The following is a 21,427-nucleotide window of genomic DNA, read 5'->3' as shown; positions in this document are numbered from 1 at the left end:
ATATGTCGTATTGTCATTTTCATTTGTCTGTATATATCTTTTGATCTTTGCACTTATTTCTTCTTTGACCCATTCATTTTTTAAAAGTATGTTGTTTAGTTTCCACATTTTTGTGGGTTTTTTTTTCCTTTTTTTGCAGTTGAATTCTAGTTTCAAGGCATTATGATCAGAACATATGCTTCGTACAACTTTGATTTTTCTGAATTTGGTGATGTTGTTTTTGTGGCCCAACATATGGTCAATTCTTGAGAATGATTGGCCTGACCTGTGGTGGTGCAGTGGATAAAGCGTTGACCTGGAAATGCTGAGGTCGCCGGTTCGAAACCCTGAGCTTTCCTGGTCAAGGCACATATGCGAGTTGATGCTTCCAGCTCCTCCCCACCTTCTCTCTCTGTCTCTGTCTCCTCTCTCTCTCCCTCTCTGTCTCTCTATCTCCCTTTCTCTCTCCTCTCTAAAATGAATAAAAAAAAAAAGAGAATGATCCATGTACACTGGAGAAAAATGTATACTCTGTCACTTTGGGATGAAATGTCCTGTAGATGTCTATCATGTCCAGGTGTTCTAGTGTTTTGTTTCAGACCAACATATCTTTATTGATTCTCTGTTTGGATGACTCATCTAGATCCCTCAGCGGTGTATTCAGGTCTCCAAGTATGATTGTATTTTTGTCAGTTTTTGTTTTAAGGTCAATAAGTAGCTGTCCTATATATTTTGGTCCTCCTTGGTTTGGTGCATATATATTAAGTATTGCTATGTCTTCTTGATTCAGCGTCCCCTTAATTATTATGAAATGACCATTTTTGTCTTTGAGTACTTTTGCTGTCTTGTAGTCAGCATTATCAGATATGAGTATTGCTACGCCTGCTTTTTTTTGGATGTTATTTGCTTGGAGTATTGTTTTCCAGCCTTTCACTTTGAATTTGTTATTATCCTCGTTTCTTAGATGAGTTTCTTATAGGCAGCATACAGTTTGATTTTCTTTTTTAATCCTTTCTGCTACTCTGTGCCTTTTTATTGGTGAGGTTAATCCATTTACATTTAGTGTAATTATTGACACTTGTGAGTTCCCTATTGCCATTTTATACATTGCTTTCTGTTAGTTTTGTGTCTTGTTTGATTCTTCTCTTTCTTTTTTCAATCTTTTGGGGTTTTTTTGGTTGTATTCCATACATCTTTCCTCTTTGCTATCTTTTCTACATCATGTGCTTCTTTGGAGGTTTTTTCAATGGTGCTTACCATTAAGTAATGAAAAGGGTTTCTACCCTGTTCATTGTACTGAGCGCACTATCTTGTGAGTACTTTTGCACTCCATCGTCCTTTGCTACTGTTAGCCTCTGTCCTCTCCCCCCTTTTTTTTGTTGTTGTCACAGTTTAAATTTGGTTTTATTGTGTTCTTGGTGGAGCTTTTACTTGTGGTTTTCTTTTGTTTTGTTCTTTTATCTGGTTGGAAAACCCCCTTTAGTAATTCCTGGAGTGGGGGTTTTCTGATGATAAATTCCCTCATCTTTTCTGTATCTGTGAATGTTTTTATTTTTCCTTTGTATTTGAAGGATAGCTTTGATGGGTATAGTATTCTTCACTTAAAGTTCCTCTCTTTCAGGACTTTAAAATATTGGGGTCCACTCTCTTCTAGCTTGTAGAGTTTCTGTTGAGAAGTCTGATAGTAATCTAATAGGCCTAACTTTATATATTGTATTTGTCTTTTCCCTTGCTGCCTTGAGAATTTTTTCTTTGTTGTTGGTTTGTGCCAATTTCATTATGATGTGCCTTGGAGTAGGTTTCTTGTGGTTAAGAAAACTCGAAGTTCTGTTTGCTTCTTAAATTTGAAGCTTTAGTTCTTTCCACAGGCATGGGAAGTTCTCATCTATTATTTGTTTGAATATGTTGTCCATTCCATTTTCTCTCTCTCCTCCCTCTGATATACCTATTATTCTTATGTTATTCTTTTTGATGGAGTCAGACAATTCCTGTGGGGCTTTCTCATTTTTATTAAATTTTTGAGTCTCTTTCTTCTTCTCTCTGTTGTGCCTCAAGTTGCTTGTCTTCTATTTCACTAATCTTACATTCTTTCTGGCCTGTTCTATTAGGTAAGCTTGTTACTTCATTTTTCAGCTCGTGAATTGAGTTTTTCATCTCTGTTTGATTTGTTTTGCTAGTTTCAATTTCCTTGGTAATATATTCCTTGTGTTCATTCAGTTGTTTTTTGATCTCCCTAGATTGCCTTTCTGTGTTTTCTTGTATATCTCTGAGTATTTTTATGATTTCTATTTTAAATTCTGTCATTTAGCTCCAAGGTTTCCAATATATTAAATTTTTTCTCCATAGATTTTTTTTCTCATCTATCTGTGCTACCTCTCTGTCTTTTGTATCCATGATATTAATTTCATTTTCCTTAATGGCATCTGAGGGTGGTTTTGTTGATAGTATTAATGAGAATTAATAAAATATAAAAAGTTAAAAAAATAAAAATAAAAAGTAAAATAAATTATTCCCCCCCTTTTTTTCCTCTCCTCTCCTCTCCCCTCCTTCTTGAAAAAATCTTGTGTTGAACTGTGAATTATATTGTGCTAAATAGAACAAAAACTACCTATAATGGAGGGCCTGAGTTGGGGAGAAGTGATAAAGGGACAAAAAAGGGGGTATGGACCCACAAAATGCAAAAGAGGATAAAATTTGGGTCAAGAATAAAATAATTTACTTTTAGGTAATAGTTGACTAAGAGATATGATGAGAGGAATAAGAAGGAAACAGGAAAAAGGGGAAAAAATTACTATTGTATTTAGTGGAGCAAGAACTAGATAAAATGGAGAGCCAGGGTTGGGAACACTGCTAGTGAGTTAAAAAAGCGAAGTAAAAAAACCCCAAAGCACCACACATAAAAATTTGAGTCCCAGATAAAATAATTTGTTCATGATTTTGGATTGAATGAGAGGAAAAGTAAAGGAGAAAAGAAGAAACTAATATAGAGGGGGAAAAAAAGAAAGAGGAAAACACAAAAAGAAGAAAAAAGAATAAAAGGAGAGAGAGAGAGAGTTAAGGGTTTTGGAGTGCAACCCTCATAGAGAGAAAGGAAGAAGAAAGAAAAGATAATGGGAGATGTAACACTTATGGGTAGTGTAGTTCAAGGAGAGGAGAGAGTAAGACCGGCAGAAAATTAAACGACCAAATTAAAAAAGGAAGAAAATAATCAAGACAAGAAGATAAGAGAAACAAACAAACAAATATAATAAAATGGGATAGGTTATAAAGTCTGTGGATTATTCTTAATTTTGAGAGGTTATCTTCTTGCTTTTTCTTTTCTTTCCCTCTTCCTGGTCGGTGACTCTGTACCCCAGGTTCTTCCCCTGTGGCAAGCTTAGGTAGAGATTTGCAGTTGATAAGTCTCTATGGCAGGGGTCCTCAAACTACAGCCCGCGGGCCACATGCAGCCCCCTGAGGCCATTTATCCGGCCCCTGCCGCACTTCTGGAAGGGGCACCTCTTCCATTCGTGGTCAGTGAGAGAGCACAGAATGCATCCTGTGTGCTGAATGTGGTGGCGCCACAAAGTGCAGCGATGCGGGACGCACGCGTCAAGGCTCCGGAAGCACGTCATATCACTTGTTACAGCTAGCATTGACAAATATGGAACCAGACACTGACAATCTCATTAGCCAAAAGCAGGCCCATAGTTCCCATTGAAATACTGGTCAGTTTGTTGATTTAAATTTACCTGTTCTTTATTTTAAATATTGTATTTGTTCCTTTTTTGTTTTTTTACTTTAAAATAAGATATGTGCAGTGTGCTTAGGGATTTGTTCATAGTTTTTTTATAGTCCGGCCCTCCAATAGTCTGAGGGACAGTGAACTGGCCCCCTGTGTAAAAAGTTTGGGGACCCTTGCTCTATGGTGATGTCATATATTGGGCTTCAGTCTCATTGGCAGTCGAGGCTTATTAGCATTTGCAGGCTTCACCAATGAGAGAGTCCGTGTTCCCGGAGCCTCTCTCCTAGTCTTTCCTTCCTGAATTAGTAGCCTGATGATGCAGCTATGGGGTTGCTGCTGCCTCTGTCTTGAAAGTAAGAGGCTCAAAGACATGGCAACTCCTCACTCTATTCCCACTCAGCACAGGGCTCTGGGTAAGGCTCAATCAGTCAGAGCCCCTATCATAATCAGGCGGGGCTTCAGCCCACACAATGACCTCTGACTCTGCCCCTCTGTCCGGAACACGGGCACCCACTCCCAGGGAAATCTCTCAGCCCCTCTCTGCGCTCACTGACCAGGATATCAGGCCAGCAGCCTCTCACTCCCGGTGAGGCGCCCTGCCCACACAAATAAGTTCAAGTGTAGAGAATTTCGCTCCCACTCCCTCCCTGTGCGCCACTTTTTCAGGGTGCAGGGGCAACCCCAAGACTCTGATTTTGGCCCACACAAAGGCCTCTGACTCTGCCCCTCTGTCTGGGAACACGGGCGCCCACTCCTGGGGCTCTAGGAGGAATCTCTCACCCACTATCTGCACGTGCCGACCAGGAGATCAGGGCAGATGGCTGTCCCAAGTGCCTTTCTTTGTCTGGATTTGGCGCGAGCATTAGCTTGTGTTGACTGGGTTGTCACAAGCACAGTTTTTCCTTGGCTTGGATGTCCGTGCCACAGCCTGGTTTGAACGTTTGTGCCGCAGTCTGGTTCTATTCATACCCTATGCCCACCTCAGTTCCTATACTCTCAGTTCCCAGTGAAAGTAGCCCTTATTTAGGTTAGTGAGGAAGGTGAAGTGTTTCTTCCTCCTTATTTCCTTCAGGGTTGATTATATATTTAGTCAATTTTTCACTAGATCATACCTTCATGTTTAGTGTGGAACTTCTAGAGGCTCCCAGGATAGGTTTTTCTGTCTCTGGTTGAAGATCTTGTTGAATTATTGGGGAGATTTATGGGTATCACTCCTTATGGCACCATTTCTCTGATGTCACTCGATATATTTGCTGATTTATCTCCATGGGCAAGTGAAATAAAAGACAAGATAAACAAATGGGACTATATCAAACTAAAAAGTTTTGCACAGCCAAAGACAATAAGAACAGAATAAAAAGACAAATACACAATGGGGAACATATTCGACAGTACGTCTGATAAGGGGTTAATAACCAAAATTTATAAAGAACTTGTAAATCTCAACACCAGAAAGACAAACAATCCAATCCAAAAATGGGCAAAAGAAATGAATAGACACTTCTCCAAAGAGGACATACAGATGGCCAATAGGCATATGAAAAAATGCTCAACATCACTAATCATTAGAGAAATGCATATTAAAACCACAATGAGATATCACCTCACACAAGTCTGAATGGCGCTCATCAACAAAACAACACAGAATAAGTGCTGGCGAGGCTGTGGAGAAAAGGGAACCCTCCTGCACTGCTGGTGGGAATGCAGACTGGTGCAGCCTCTGTGGAAAACAGTATGGAGATTCCTCAAAAAATTGAAAATCGAACTGCCTTTTGACCCAGCTATCCTACTTTTAGGAATATACTCCAAGAACACCATAGAACCATTCCAGAAGGAGAAATGCACCTCCATGTTTATGGCAGCATTGTTCAAAATAGCGAAGATCAAGAAACAGCCCAAGTGTCTGTCAGAGGACGAGTGGATTAAAAAGCTTTGGTACATATGTACTATGGAATACTACTCAGCCATAAGAAATGATGACATTGGATCATTTACAATAACATGGATGGGCCTTGATAATATTATACGGAGTGAAATAAGTAAATCAGAAAAAACTAAGAACTATATGAACCCACACATAGATGGGACATAAAAATGAGACTCAGAGACATGGATAAGAATGTGATGGTAACAGGGGTGGGGTGGGGAGTGGGGAGTGGGCGAGGAAGGAGAGATAGGGGGTGAGGGAGGGGAGGGGTTCAAAGAAAACCAGATAGAAGGTGACGGAAGACAATTTGACTTTGGGTGAGGGGTATGCAACATAATCAAATGTCAAAATAATCTGGAGATGTTTTCTCGGAACATATGTACCCTGATTTATCAAAGTCACTGCATTAAAATTAAAATAAAAAACAACCTATGATAATCAAGAAAGTGATACCTCGCAAGAGAATTACAGTTTAAAAAAAATTTTTTTTTAAAAAAAAGGCTAGTGGGGAAATGAGCTAAGTAGATACTCTAATACCAATGATAATGTAAATCCAGAGCTGGCTGATAATATGCATAATGATAAATTAGATTTTCATTTTTACTAGTTTGAGAGAAAAAAAGATAAATTTTGTCCAATGTCAATGAAGATACAAAGAAACACTCTCTCTCTTTCACATGGTTGGTGGAAGTATACACTGCCTTAATATTTCTGGAGGGCCATTTGACAACATTGTAGTATTTTAAATTGGGTATGTCTTTGATATATTTTACTTGAAGAATTTTATATGAAGAAAGAAATCAGGCAATATACAAAGATGATTCCTCTTCCCTAGATGTAGACAAAAGGAAAAATCTAATATCTAGTAATAAAAAATTGGCCACAATAATATAGAGTTGATATGCTATTACACACTAGGGAAAATAGTGAGATATAACTCTTTAATTAAACTATGTCCAAGACTTTAATGTAAGAGATCAGATTATAAAATGGTGGTAGACAGTTCTATTTTTTTAAGAATCGAAACCAATATAGACATAATATATAACATACAATTGTCATATGAAGATTAAAGAAAAGTAGAAGAGTATACTGGCAAGTGTCTCTAATGTTCGTGTCATTACAGAAAGACTCATCTGCCAGCTCCATAGACTGACAAGACCATTATCACTTGCATGCTTTTTTTTTTTTTTTGTCACTTTAGTCATATGCTGTCTGTTTATCTGCACTGATGCAAACTGGCTGGATATCATTATTTCTTGGCCTGAATGATTAAAAGCTGTTTAGGAGATTTATTCCATAAGGCAATCAGATAACCTGGACATTTTCAATCCTAGGACATAGAAAAGTAATCCATTTTTAACATCTACTACCAAACTTTTTGGTATGCTTGGCCTTTTATGCAGGGGTGGGCAAAAGTAGGTTTACAGTTGTTTGTATGGAAAAAGACATGCAGGGTATGACTATTATAATAGCTTTAGTAATTTGTGTTTCACATGTTCACAACCGTAAACCTACTCTTGCCCACACCTGTATTTCACATGCACTGTATGGCAGCATTCTGGAGCAGAACTTGCCTGGAGGGTAACTGATGACACCACTTATAGATTACAATTTGCTTTCTTTATTGACCGAGTTGTCCATGTGGGACAACTAGGTTCCTTGAAAGCAAGAACAAGAGCTAATAATTGAGCTGAAAAGTGTACAAAATATAGTAGAATATTAATAGGGAGATTAGGAGGAAGAATAATTGAGCCAATGTTGATTGGAGCCCCTCTGTTTCTAATATTGTGTTTGATACATTCAATTTAAGAAGGCTTTCAAATTAGAGCTATATATTAATGGATTGACCCTGGGAATCTAAATTCTCTCTATGTATTTTGCATGTAGAGTGCCAGAAGTTTCTTTCAAATCTCTAACTTTGTCTGTCTGTTTCATCAGAACTCTGATAGCAAAATTTGATAGAAGAATATTGGTGTGATACCAAAAATGGAGAATGCTGTATGAGAGGTGGTGGCAAGAGCAGTCTGTGTATATGGTGAGGGCAAGGACAAGGATAGTAAAGTAGAATGACTGATTAATTCAGACAAAGGATATTGGGACTTACTTAGCATTTTTAAAGGTCTTCATTGTTTGTATTTACTATCTTCTAAAAAGAGATTCTTAACCTAAAATCAGTCAACATCACTGAAAATTTTCTCAAAACAAAGAGAAATGTGGAGATGAGAGACCCTACTTCAGGCAGTGCATGACTGTGACTACTGTGTAGATTTGTCACCATTTTATTGAGTCCTTCTCTCAATTGTCTTTGTTTCTTTCATCTGGAATAAAATGACTTGTGTAAGGTTATCCCTGCTTTGGTTTATCTTTATAGTCCCAAATACATAAATACCTACCTAGTATATACTGTAGGGTTTTATACCTAGTGAAATCACGACAATATTTGGATATCCTGTTGCTAGTGATGCCTCTAAGGAAGATAACAAGATGAACATAAAGCTGCATCCACCTGGATGGGGATGTAAGTTGTCAGGGGCACTGAAGTGGAAGCAGTTTATACAGGTGCTAATCCTGGCCTCTCAGCTAACTCATCACTGGTCTCAGCCACCACAGCACTGAGACAAAATCTGCTCCTTAACATAATGTCAAGAAAAAAGAAGCCTCCTGAAAAAAATTAAGCAGTTCAGAAAGGACAAGAACAATACCATCTTGATAAACACTACCTGCATGTGAACAGCAAAGGGATCAAAATTACGTATATCCAGATGGAAAAGTAAAATCTCAAATGTAGTTGGATCTTTAAACTTTAGGGAGGAAGTAGTGAATCAACTACAGTGGTATCATTCATAAATTCAGTCAAGATGATCAGAAAGGCTATAAAACTTCTGTTTTCCAGCAGGCCAACATAAGAAGATCAATGACCATCAACTCTGGAGTAGCATAATGGGCTTGTCTCTTAACAAAGAATTTCAAACACTTGTTGGGAAGAAAGTGATCATTTGTTTGCTTGTTTTTTGTTTCATCTTTCTCTTTTGCCTCTGACAATGTTAGATGATGTTTAAACGGTATTTGCCTTCTTTATGCTGTATTATTTTCTGTCTATGAAGATGTGTATGTGAAACTATTTTTACCTCTACAGGCTCTGGTAACTAAAGGATGCTCTAAGAAGAAAAACTATACTGAGTTTCAAAAAAAAAAAAAAAAAAAAGACTGAGTGGAAAATGAATCAGGGTATATGTGTGGCGATTCTTAAGGGACAGCAGAGACAGAGGGGAGTTTTAGGATAAGTTAGGTGAGGGAGAAAAGCCATTAACTGCTCGTGTGTGAGAGGCTGGTCATTAGCCAGCATCACAGTTTGTGTCTCACTGCAGCTGGGCATGCTGAAGAGATCAAGCTTTACTTTGCAAAAAGTAAAGTAAACATATCTTGAACTTTTATTTTTCTCCCTCTATTCCAGTTTTCTTTTAGATAACTTTATTTCCTCTTTCAAGAAATTCACAACAATAGAAAGAAAAAAAATCTTTCCAAAGCAATTGCTTTAGAAATTCTTTTCTTATGTTGGACTAAGATTTTCTTTTTTTAGTTTTTGTTTAATTAGGTTTTAAATCTTTCCTTCCTTAATTACTTTTTTTTTTGGTATTAACACCTAAATATACTTCTATTCAGAGCACAAACATACAGTGATAACAATTAGCGGAATAATTACACTCTTTCTGTCAGTGTAACCTCATGGCACAGAAAGTATTACAAATCCATTTTAAAACATATTAAATGTTCATATTAATGAGGATAATAGAGAACAAGTATCAGCAAACTAAATATTGTTAATGATTTTGAGCTATTAAATTCATTACCATTTTCTTTCATAATAAAGTGGTTACTTGCTAATTAGACCTTTTTTAACTCATCATTATTGAATTCATTACATTGTGTGCAGTTAACCCTTGGAGGTCTGTGGGTGTGTGCACACAATTAAAATCATTTTAACTCTGTACTAAGGCAACATGGGGAATTCTTATGGCTCCTCTAACAGTTGTTCCATACACTTATCTCATGTACATTTTCTTGGCAGGGTATGCCTGGCAGCTTCATAGCTGTCACTGCATTTTCCCTGACACATAATACAGAAGCAGCCTGAACTCTTAGGGTTATTACCATCAGTACTTAAAATAAAAGTGTATCCCACTTCTTTCATTACAAAAATTAGATGTACAAAAAACACACAAGCAATTAGGCAAAATCTAAAATAATTTTAGGGAGGTCTATGAGTTAAAACCCATGAAGCAATTTCCTTACCAATCTGAAGTCAGGTAAAAGTGAATACTGACCTAGGAGAGAATTATAGTCTCAGAATCCTAAAATAGTTTTCTGTAGTGAAATGTTACTACTTTTCTTTTACATACCACTACTCTAGATCAGCGTAGAATACATATATATTCCACAAACACCCATACACACACACACACACACACACACACATACATATCATATATGATATACATACACACAGGCATATCACATATGCATACACCTATCAATTAGCTCAATTCTTAGATGTGAATTCACATTGACCCTGCTACCTGAACTCTTTTCCTGGTTTCTCTTATGATAAAATGTGCATATGTTTTCGTGGCTGCTAACCTAAGGGGGCAAGTCTGACTAAGGAATAGATTTTTTGGTCCATATATGTATTTAGTGATAAAATCAAAACTGTTATCTTCAGTAATAATAAACTCAATCTTAACACAAAAGTGCAGGTTTTCCCTAGCCCTGTTGGTTCAGCAGTAGAGCATCAACCCAAGTGTGGAAGTTCTGGGTTCAATTTCTGGTCAGGACACACAGGAAAAATGACCATCTACTTCTCCAACTTTCCTCCTTCCCCTTCTTCTCCAGCAGCCATGGCTCAAAAGGTTCAAGCAAGTTGGCCCCTGGCACAGAGGATGGCTCCATAGTCTCACCTCAGGCACTAAAATAGCTTGGTTGCTGAGCATCAGAGCAGCAGCCCTACATGGGCAGAATATCAGTCCCAGATGGGGGTTGCTGGGTGGATTTTGGTTGGGTTGCATCGAGGAATCTATCTCTCTGCCTCCCTGCCTCTCATTTGATAAAAAAAAAAGTGCAGGTGAATGGAGACATGTATAAATGAAACAGATGTTGATTCATAGCAATGAATCTGACTCTGTGTGTATGTGTGTGTGTGTGTGTGTGTGTGTGTGTGTGTAACACAGATGGGCAAGAGATAGTGATGAGTGTAGTGTTGCCTGGAATATATGCAATAGTGTTGGGCAGATAAATTATGTTCACTTTGTTAAAGATGGCACTGCCCACATGGAAGCCTGTCACCCAGGAGATATTAATGTGTATTGGGGGCGGGCTATGGGCAGGCAGGACCCTTGTAGCCTGGGGCTTGGTTTTAGGACTAAGCCTTTCCCACCCTTTTTGATGTGGGGTGGTACAATCCCATCATGCCTCAGATAAGTGACTTTGTATTAGAGACTTCCCCTATTTTGTATATTGGATTAAAGGTTATGAATCTACACTATAAAGTGGGGGCAGAACAGAAGCTTGCTCTCTTGGTTCCTGACATTAGCATTAGAGAGCAGAGAGGAGAGCAGAGAGGAGAGCAGAGAAAGGCCACATGGAGGAGGCCAGGAGAAGCAGCCAAATTGGTGGAGTGCTAAGTGAGAAGCCAGTTTGTGCAGAGTTTGTGCAGGGAGAAGGAAGGAGATGGGGAACAGAGGTGAATAAAGTCTGGTGAACTAGAAACCTTTGATTCTAGGAAACTCGAATAAGTCAGTAGCTTTGTGAGCACTGAATGTGAGTGGGTTTTGGAGCCCATTGTGTGTTTTTACTTGGTCGCCGGGTGCAAGCTAGGATTAAAGATGATAGCCCATCAGTTGTTGGCTCTGTTGTTTCTTTACCAACTGTCCGAATCCAATGTGAACCTGCATGGGCCAGGCGGCTGTGATGGTGGCCGTGGATACTGGCTTTACAGATAGGTAGAACATAGGCAGTGTTGCAACTTTGCATCATTGGTTAGCTTGCATATTAGAAAATAGAAGACAGAGTTTACCTTGTTGGCTTGTCTCTAAGATGATTAACATCAATTCTTTTCCTACTCATCATACATGACATTCTTCCACTGAGAAGTAGAGCCTATTCCTCTACTCTCCTTGAATCTGGGCTGGCACTCATGACCCATTTGACTGATGGAAGGAAGAGAAAATATCAAAGGACACCAACTCTAGATCATAAGAGCTTCTTAGTTTTCTCCTCGGGTTTTCAGAACTCTTACTCTGGAGAAAGCTAGCTTCCAAGTTAGAAGTCTAACTATCTTAGACTGCAATTTGTAGAAAATGCAAGCTCTCCATTTGGAGAGGTTATTTAGAGAGAGCAATGACAAATCAGTCCTGAACTTTTCCAGTCACCTCAACAGTGCTGGTGCTAAGTGAAGAAGTCTTCAGATTACTCCTGTCTCAGCTGCTCTCTGACTGAAACTATATGGAGGTCTCCTGAGTGAGAACCCCAACCAGCCCCCAGAATCAGGATATAACAATAAATTGTTGCTTTGATCCACAAAATAATAGATAACAGCAATAGATAACCAGGAAATTGACCACTGTCTAGGTATAAACTTTAAACAGTTTATTCTCTGGGCATCTCTAGTTTTCATTGCTTCCTTTTGCAAATTTAAATAACAACAGAAATACTTTGCAGACCCAAGGAATTGCAGAGCTGCAATGTGCTTACACCCTGGGGCATTTACTTCTATGTAAATTGTGACTTCTGAAATTGTAAAACACAACAGTCCAATAAAGCGTACTTTAATAGAGCTCTACTTTACCAGATAACTTTGTCCTTACATCTCATTTCCTTTCACAACAAGCACTGGCAATCCTTGGGACAGAAAACAGAAGGTCAAAGTAGACTAGTGATTTGCTCAAAGTCACACAGCTGGTAAATTTCAGAGCTTAGATAAGGACCAAGGTCCGAAGCACTTTTCACTATATAGTCTTGAAGGCCTTCTTGACATGAATTTTAGTTTTCTGTGAATCCAGTGTTATAACCTTCCCCTCACAGCTCTGTTCTTAAATAAATACTTGAGTGACCTTTGAACAGTCCTTTGACTTTTCACATTCAGTCCTTATCACTAAAATGGGCTTTTAATACCCCCCTCAAATTCAGAGCTTAAAAATGTAAAAGCACAATATAAGTTTTAAAACATTACACAAAGGTTAGATTGATGTTATTATGACTTTTTGCCACTACTACTCTTACCAGAAAATGTTTCACTTTGTAGTGAAAATTAGATTCTAAGCACTGAAGTAAATCAGAAAAGGGAGACATTAGCATAAGAAATGGAGAAAATTCTATGAGGAGGGAGGAAATTCCAGTTATGTTTTGAAGAAAGTAAAAGTCATTCGAATAGATTAATGAGGACAGAGCAGAAGGCAGAGAGGATCATGGAGTAGTCATTGGGAGGAACATCTTGGGAGAAGCACTAGAGTAGGATTTCTGAGCAAATGCAAGAGAAAGGCACTGGGTACTGAGGGTGTCAAGGAAATATGCTTAGTCATGGTCTTCCACATATAAAAAAAGGACTCCATTATGATAGCTCCTCCTCTATTTCTCCTCATCCTTCTCTCCTTTCCTCTTTCTATTCCAGCAGCTCTTGCTAATTCCTACAAGCCACCCCTTCAATTACCTTACCATGCATTTTAGGTACATTGGATTTTAGTGAGAAAATATTTAACCAAGACATAGTTTCAAATGGAGTCTTGCACGGGCACTTAATACACACATGTGAATGTGTACACACACACACACACACACACACACACACACAACCAGCACCATCATCATATAATACTATTGGGCAAATGAGTTCGTAAAATTTGTATTTTCTGAGTTGCTCACTTTTATTGTTAAAAATGGCCACTGACCACATGAAACTGCTAATTACCTTCCTGCTTGGGAAGGAGCTTTATTATGCTAATATGTGCTGGCAGAGGGTTTTTTGCACCAAAATGTTTTAAGAAGAAGAAAGAGAAGAAGGAAGCCATGTTTTGCAGAGTTTGTGCAGCGAGTAGAAGGGGGAAGGTGTGCAGATGGGGAACAGAGGTGAGGGCTCTTGCAAGCTCTGCTGAGATTGGTGGGGGAGCCTTTGACTCTAGGAAAAACTGGAAAATATTCTCCTGGTTGTGGAACTGGAGAACATGTGAGTGGGTTTTGGTGTCCTGTGTGTCTTTACTCACTGGCCAGTTGTGAGGTTAGAATAAAGGAATGGCCCACCAGTTTTAGGCTCCGCAGTTTCATTACTGTCTGTCTGAATCTAATGTGAACCTGAATGGCAGTGACGATGGAGGTGGCCCATGGCCTTACAACTACCAATTACTGAGACTAAAATTAGTGATATTTCATCTCATGTTTTCATCTTTCAGAGTAGAAATGATGTCCATTTTGTTGATCAATTTTATTTATTAAACAAACATTTTTATGAAAATAAGACATTGTAAGATCAGTGGACACCACCATGGCTATGCAAATGCAGGTTCTCATTGGATTTGGGCGGATGGTAAAGGAACAGTGGAGCCAGAAAATGGTGGGCCATTCCATCTATTAAAGTTTCCTAACAGTGATCAAGCAAACAGGCAGGGAAGTCCACTTCCCTTTCCCTCTCCGGACTCACCTGGGCTCAAGGTCCCCACCATCAAAACAGCACTCCCCAACCAAACAGGCTGGGATGACAGGACTCCCAAGCCCCTCAGCACTTTCTTTCTCTCTCTCTTTCTCTCTTTTTCCAGCCAAAACTGGCTGGGGGGAAAAACTCCTTCTCCAGAAAACAATAGCAAACAATGGCCACTCCCAAGAAGAAAGGCAATCCACAATTTGCAATCTCCCACCCTGATGGCAAGCACCTGCAGCCTTGCATAGACTATATACACATGGCACTGTCCCAATGCAAGCAAGCAAACCTAAAAAAAAACAAAACACTTGTTTACCCAACAGATGAACTACACTCATTTTAATAACCTAACAATACATAAATATCCCCATTAGAGAAAAGCATAACAATCCCTCGTTAGAGGTTAAAATGCCTCCTGTACATCTAGACATCTTCTCCTTTCAAGCATATGTAATTTTAATTGAAACACAACCAAGCAATATACATCTGCTGAGAAGAATATTGCTTTCAAGACTGTTCCTCTTGATTAAAAAAATATATATGCCATTGATGGGAATCACAAATTGGAAAACCAAACATTTATCTCATACTCTTTCTTGGAGAACTAAGAATATAAGTTGATACAATTAATAGTTTCTTTTCTCTGTTTGCTATTTTATTTCTTCATGAAAAACTGAAGCACAGAAAATACAAAAGTAAAGAAAGACCTGGATTTTGCAAATCAATATACTAAAAGAATGTAGGTCAGGTTGCTAGTCTTCTCAATGTGCTAAATGTCTCTCAAAATTATTTTTTAAAGGATCTGGGGCATGAGTTCTGTCCCTCTGTGCCTGCCCTGATAAAAGGTTATCAACTCAGAATCAAGATGGCTGACTGAGCAAACGACTTCTTCTCCTCCCTCCTCAAATCCCACAGAAATGACAGAAGAAATAGAAAAATAAATCTGTATCAGTTATAGGAAGCCCCCTAGGGATCCTAGACAAATGATGAGTTGGGAAATCTGGAAGATATTTAGCAAGTGGGAACTGATCGACCACAGAAGTCCCCTAGAAAAGGAAATATACAATGCCTACTGACTAAAGAAAGGATCTCCAAAAATGTTTTTCTCCAGTTCTATACCCAACAAAATTTGAGATTATTAAGGAGCATGCGGGAGTCTGTCTCTCTGCCTCCCTGCCTCTCACTTAAAAAAAAACGAAATTCAAGATTAGAGGCTAAAAAGAAGCAGGCTTGGTAACACTCTATAGAGCAAACAGCTATACTTTGTCACCTGTTAAAATAGTGAGTACAATCTTTTAAAGTTGAATTTCTTGCACAAGGAAAGGGTTATCTGTGTGCCACAGCTCAGTTAATTACTGAGTAGTCCTATTAAGGAGGTCAAGGCTTTGAGTTGTGGACCCAGTCAACTTGCATTTATTTGTTTGGTTTTTTATCATTCATTTAAAAATTTGGCATTGTAGGCCCTGGCTGGTTGGCTCAGCGGTAGAGCGTCGGCCTGGCGTGCAGAGAAGTCCCTGGTTCGATTCCCGGCCAGGGCACATAGGAGAAGCGCCCATTTGCTTCTCCACCCCCCCCCTTCCTCTCTGTCTCTCTCTTCCCCTCCCGCAGCCAAGGCTCCATTGGAGCAAAGATGGCCCGGGCGCTGGGGATGGCTCCTTGGCCTCTGCCCCAGGTGCTAGAGTGGCTCTGGTTGCGGCAGAGCGACACCCCGGAGGGGCAGAGCATCGCCCCCTGGTGGGCAGAGCGTCGCCCCTGGTGGGCGTGCCAGGTGGATCCCGGTCGGGCGCATGCAGGAGTCTGTCTGTCTGACTGTCTCTCCCCGTTTCCAGCTTCAGAAAAATATAAAAAAAAAAAAAAGAAGAAGAAGAAATAAAAATTTGGCATTGTGCATAAACTACAGGTACCAAAATATTTTTGTGGTCTATAAGGATTGACCTAAATTATGTTTCAAATTCCAACTGCCACATTTTCTGTGTGATGTTCATCACATGAGTGAGTGGTATGATTTAGGGTGGAATATGTGTTCCCCACTTCATCTTGGAGGAAGAGAGTATCACTACACAGAACTTCTAAGGCCATTCCAGCAGGTGTGAACAGAGCTATAGTCTTAGATATTTTCATTTCTGTGTTTAAAGAGTTAAAAACTCAGTTTTAGAAATAAGTTTTGACTAGCTCAAGATTCCATAGAATCTGTTATCTAGTTAATCAATACATACATGAAGAATAAATTTAGCTGGGAACATAGAGGCACAATAAAAAAACAGCTAGCATTTCTTATAAAATGAGTAAATCTGCCTTGGATTAAATGTTATCCTGTTTTATAGGAAGTTTAGATTAGATGTTATAAAAATAATAGGGCTGAATTTATTAAAACCAAATAAAAATGATAAAATTATCCCAATTAAAACTTGTAATTTAGAGAAATTTTGCTCTGAGCTCAATAATAATAGTCCCTTTAACCTCCAATTTTTGGAATATGTCTTTCAATTTACCTTCAGAATCTAGGGCATATCTATTTGAACATTCTCTACTATAACATTCTCTACAGTTTTTCTTTTTTAGACTGAATTTAATTCCTGGGTATAGCCAAAAGTATTTCTCTAAATATCTGGTGAAGAAGATGGTTACTTAAGCTGTGAATAATATTTTTGGTAAAAAATGAGACTGATTTCACCTATCAATTGATTCTAAAGGAAATAATTATTGCTTAATAGCCACCTATTCCTCGTGATTACCACTCTTGTCAACCTTCCAATTGCTCCCCAGTTTATGGTGGAGAGATGAACATTGGATGGATCAGAAGACACAGCAATAAGGGTACCTTCATAATCTGGGGTGGGAAGAACTGTCCAACATCATTCTGTTACATAATTACATGTATTCAAGAGTTTTCTGATTCCTCTTGTAGAACTATGTGATATTTGGATAAAATTATGGAACTATGATCACCCTTTCCCCTACTTCCAGTGGCCTAGTACTAATTGTGGAGGTGTTTATCATTCAACTCTTCCATCAGAAATGCAGAACCTAATCACTCTCTTTCTCTCTCATCCCAACCATCTCTCTTTGTCTCTCTTTCTTCTTTGTGTATGTATCTCTCTGTCACACACACACACACACACACACACACACACACACACCACAGCTCACAAACATATACACATTGCTAGAAGTTGCCTTTTTTGTCTTATTTTTCACCCGTGCAGAATAAACAAATTTAGTCCTTTTTTTTTAAGTCTACCTTGTTGCCTACTTAAGTGCTAATATCTCCCCTTTAAATTTAATGTTCCATTTGAAGATGCCTACTGTAAACTTTTCTTTAAAAAAAAGCCATTTTTTGCCTTTGGTCCTTGAAACCCAGAAAGAAGCAAATTATTCCCCTTTATAAGATATAGGAATAAAAACAGTGTACTTCAATTTGGTTTTGTCTATTCTAAACCTTTTTGTCAACAAGGGCCTGCAAGTCAAGTTCAGTGTCTTTTGATGTTTTGTATTTCCAAAGATTTATCCAAATGCACACATTCACATTTGTTTCTTGACTATTTGCTTTGATCCATGATGGCAGGTATCTAGGTGGCAGGTTTGTAGGTGGCAGGCATCCTGGCAGATAATCCAAGATTTGGGTGCTTATACTTGGTATTCCTTAAAACCTTTCCAACTTCCATAAATGTCTTTATCCTTTTAAATCTAAAATACTCCATTTGAAAATATTCACCTCTGTGAGAAAGGTGGTGTCTTTCTAAGAGATCCTACTCAAAAATGATATTCCCACTTAAGATCTCTCATACAGAAGAAGTCCTCCATAGCAAGCAAAAATCAAGGAGAGAAATAAGGGTATAGGGTAGATATTTGTTCACCTGGCTACAATTACCTAGCTCTCCAGAGATATTGCTAAGGGTTGATCTTTGTGATAAGAAACACTCAGCATGCATGAATCTGGCTACACATCCTAGTGGGAGGGGATTTATGTGGGCAATTCTTTCTGTGCAACATTATAAACACAGCCTATTATCTCCCAACTTTCCGATTCCTACTTCTTTTTTCCTAATGAATGATTCATGTATTAATAATGGTAAAAATAATACTTTGCAATTATAGTATGCTCTTTTTCTCTCCAGGGGACTCAGTGGACATTAAGTACATAATCATTTTTTTTTATTCAGACTATCTGGGGCGGGGGGTGGGGGAGGTGGTTGGGAGGCTTTCCGCTGGGGATACCAGCTTTATATTATCCTTGTTCTGCAAACACACATTTCTGTGCAAATGCCAATTTTACGTGTTCTTTAGAAGAAAGGAAGTAAAATGGTTCCTCTTTTCAAGAAAATTGGGGCAATGTACATTGTTCAAGACCATGAGCTCAATGAATTTTTAGGTGAACAGGAATCTTGGGCTGACCTGGTCATTTACCACTAATAACTAACTGGTCCTCTAACACGTAGATGTTTGTGTGCCTTCAGTCTCAGTTTGCAGTCTTGTTTCCTTATTACACTCTATGTTTTGATGATATACAGTACTATAGTTTTAAATTACATCTTTGCTGATTATTCTCAAATCATTCTGAAGTTCAAGCTTCTCTTTTGACTCATACATCCCACTTCCCAATTGAAATATTTTCTTGGATGTGTATGGACGTCTCTGAATTTAGGTACCTGATTCCCACCCACTCATACTCCCCACCCCCACACCCACCCCTACACAAACCTGTGCCCCCCTCAGTCTTCCTCACTGTAGGAAGCAGCAGTGATGAAAACTAATGAAAGTTTGCCTAACCTTGGGGGTCTCCTTAGCTCTTCTTTTTCACTTAAATCACTCACATTTTCTCCATCAATTTCTATCAGGTCTACTTCTAGTGCCCCACTGTCATTTATACTGTCATCTTTTGCCAAGAGCTCTTCAGTCATCTTCTAACTGACCTCCTTGATCTGTTCTCACCACAGAACTATCCATTTCCACAGCAGTCACAGTAAGTATTCAAAGCGTGAAACTTCTCAAAGTGACACCTCTCTTAAGACCTCTCTCTGTATCAATTTGATTCCCGTTGGACACAGAAGAACACAATCTCCAAGGACTGCTAAGACTCTGTGGCCTGGCCCTGGACCTGTCTGACCTCATCTTGAGCTAGCCTGCCCCTTCCTAGCCCACTGTGCACCAGCCACGCTCACCACCTTTCTGTTTCTGAAACAAACCAATATGATCCATGCCTCAGAGCATACACATTTTCTCTTCCCTCTGCTTAGAATTCTCTACCTCCACATCTTCATGAGAATGGTTTCTTATCCTATTCTGATTTTCTAAAATCTAAATATCACATTGAAAGACATTCCTGATAACATCACCTAAAATATCTTATTTCCTTCACATATTCTCTCTCATATCAACCTATTTATTTTTTTCATTTTGACGACTCTTATCTAAAATTAGTTTAGTCTGCCTTCCCTCAAGGTCTTTTGGGGCCTGGGATCTGTTGTGTCTGAATCTTCTTCTATTTCTATCTTCTCAAGCAGTGTATGGCTCATAGTAGCAGGTGATCAACAAATATGAGCTAAATAATGCCAAATGAATGAGTGTAAGTGATTGTAAAAGTACTTCATATTCCAATATAGGAAAGTAACCTCATTCAATTTGTGCTCTAAAAATATCTTTATATGGAGTGTGATGGGGAAGTGAGGAGAGGGAAGTGAGACTTAGGGAACAACCTAATGATTATTGTACCATTCGGGTCACAAGTGGAAAGGACTTGGGTTAAGGCACAAAGAGGACAGGAAAAAAAGAGAAGGTAGAATCCACAGAATTTGAGAACAAGATAGAGAGAAAAGAGTTAGAGATAAGGCTCATGTTTCTAATCACAGTGACCTGAATGAATGATGATTTTATTGACTAAGTTTCAAGATCAGGAAAGGATATAAGATTTGTAATAGATAAAATTTTAGGGCATCTGAGTAGATTATGATAACGTCCCTTTCCTTGGAATTGGCTCCTTTCCACAAGGACAGGCTTCTATACTATATTTCTTTTGTGTAACCTGGTTCCTTAGCTATAGTAAGTGGATCTGAAATGCTATCTCATACAATGTGAGCAGATCAGACTCTCTCCCTGGAATTTGGAAGTGGAGCTGATTGATTGCTAGTCAGTTTCTGGATGTGGCTAGAGATGAGGAGGCATAAATTCTCCAGCGGTGGGATGTGCCCCTCAATAGGAACATAGAAAGTTCATATGCCAAGAGAGTAAAATTCAAATATGCAGAGACACAGAAATAAGACACCGAGGGAAAAATAAGCTGCCTGTGTTTCTGAAGACTGTTCAGTTCTATTTAAAACACTCCACAAACCTAGTTGACTTTGATTTTCTAGAGATACTCCAGAATCCAGTAATCAAGTACTCTTCCAAAAAATTTCTCTTCTAATTAATGTTTTCTAAATATTACAAAGAGAAAATGTTATATACAAATAAATTTATATATACACATCTATTATACAAATATAACATCAGTGATTTTTTTATAATTGCTATAAATAAGTGATTTAAATAATTCACTTCTCTTGCCCAAGCACTTTAAATCAATAAATATTCAATGAGACAATGTACCCCAAGCTGATAATGCACCAAAAAGAATTCAACGATCATATTACATTTTATGCCTGCCACAGAAAATATTAGAAGCTGTTTTGGCACCTTTAAAGTTCAATCACATGAATTTAATAATGATGTGATATGGAAGATGTCACAAAGCAATGGCATACATGATTAATTATGAACTAGTTAAGACAGCAACACTGTGAGTTCAGAGGCTGAGACAGATCTGGGCTGAGTGGACAGGTAACCTTCAATGAGGAATGAGGACAGAAGGTGAAGCTTGAAGAATGGTTAGTTTGCCCAGCCAGACAGGAATGAGAAGGCAGTGAGATGTCCTCCACCCGGAGGTCTCCCATGAGCAGAAGCAGTGAGGTAGGGGAACTTTAGAGCACAGAAGCCCAATAATCTTGAGCTGAGAAGGATGCTTGCTGGATAAAAGTGACAACAAAGAATGCTCTGGTCTGCAGAACATGCTGTAGCATTTTGTTCCAAATGGAAAATGTTTTTGGCTCCCCAAAGAAAAGACAAGTTTCATTTA

This window comes from Saccopteryx leptura, chromosome 3 (genome assembly GCF_036850995.1).
Source record: "Saccopteryx leptura isolate mSacLep1 chromosome 3, mSacLep1_pri_phased_curated, whole genome shotgun sequence".
NCBI classification, from domain to species: Eukaryota; Metazoa; Chordata; class Mammalia; order Chiroptera; family Emballonuridae; genus Saccopteryx; species Saccopteryx leptura.
The sequence above is the reverse complement of the archived record's forward strand: the minus strand, read 5'-3'. Positions refer to the sequence as shown.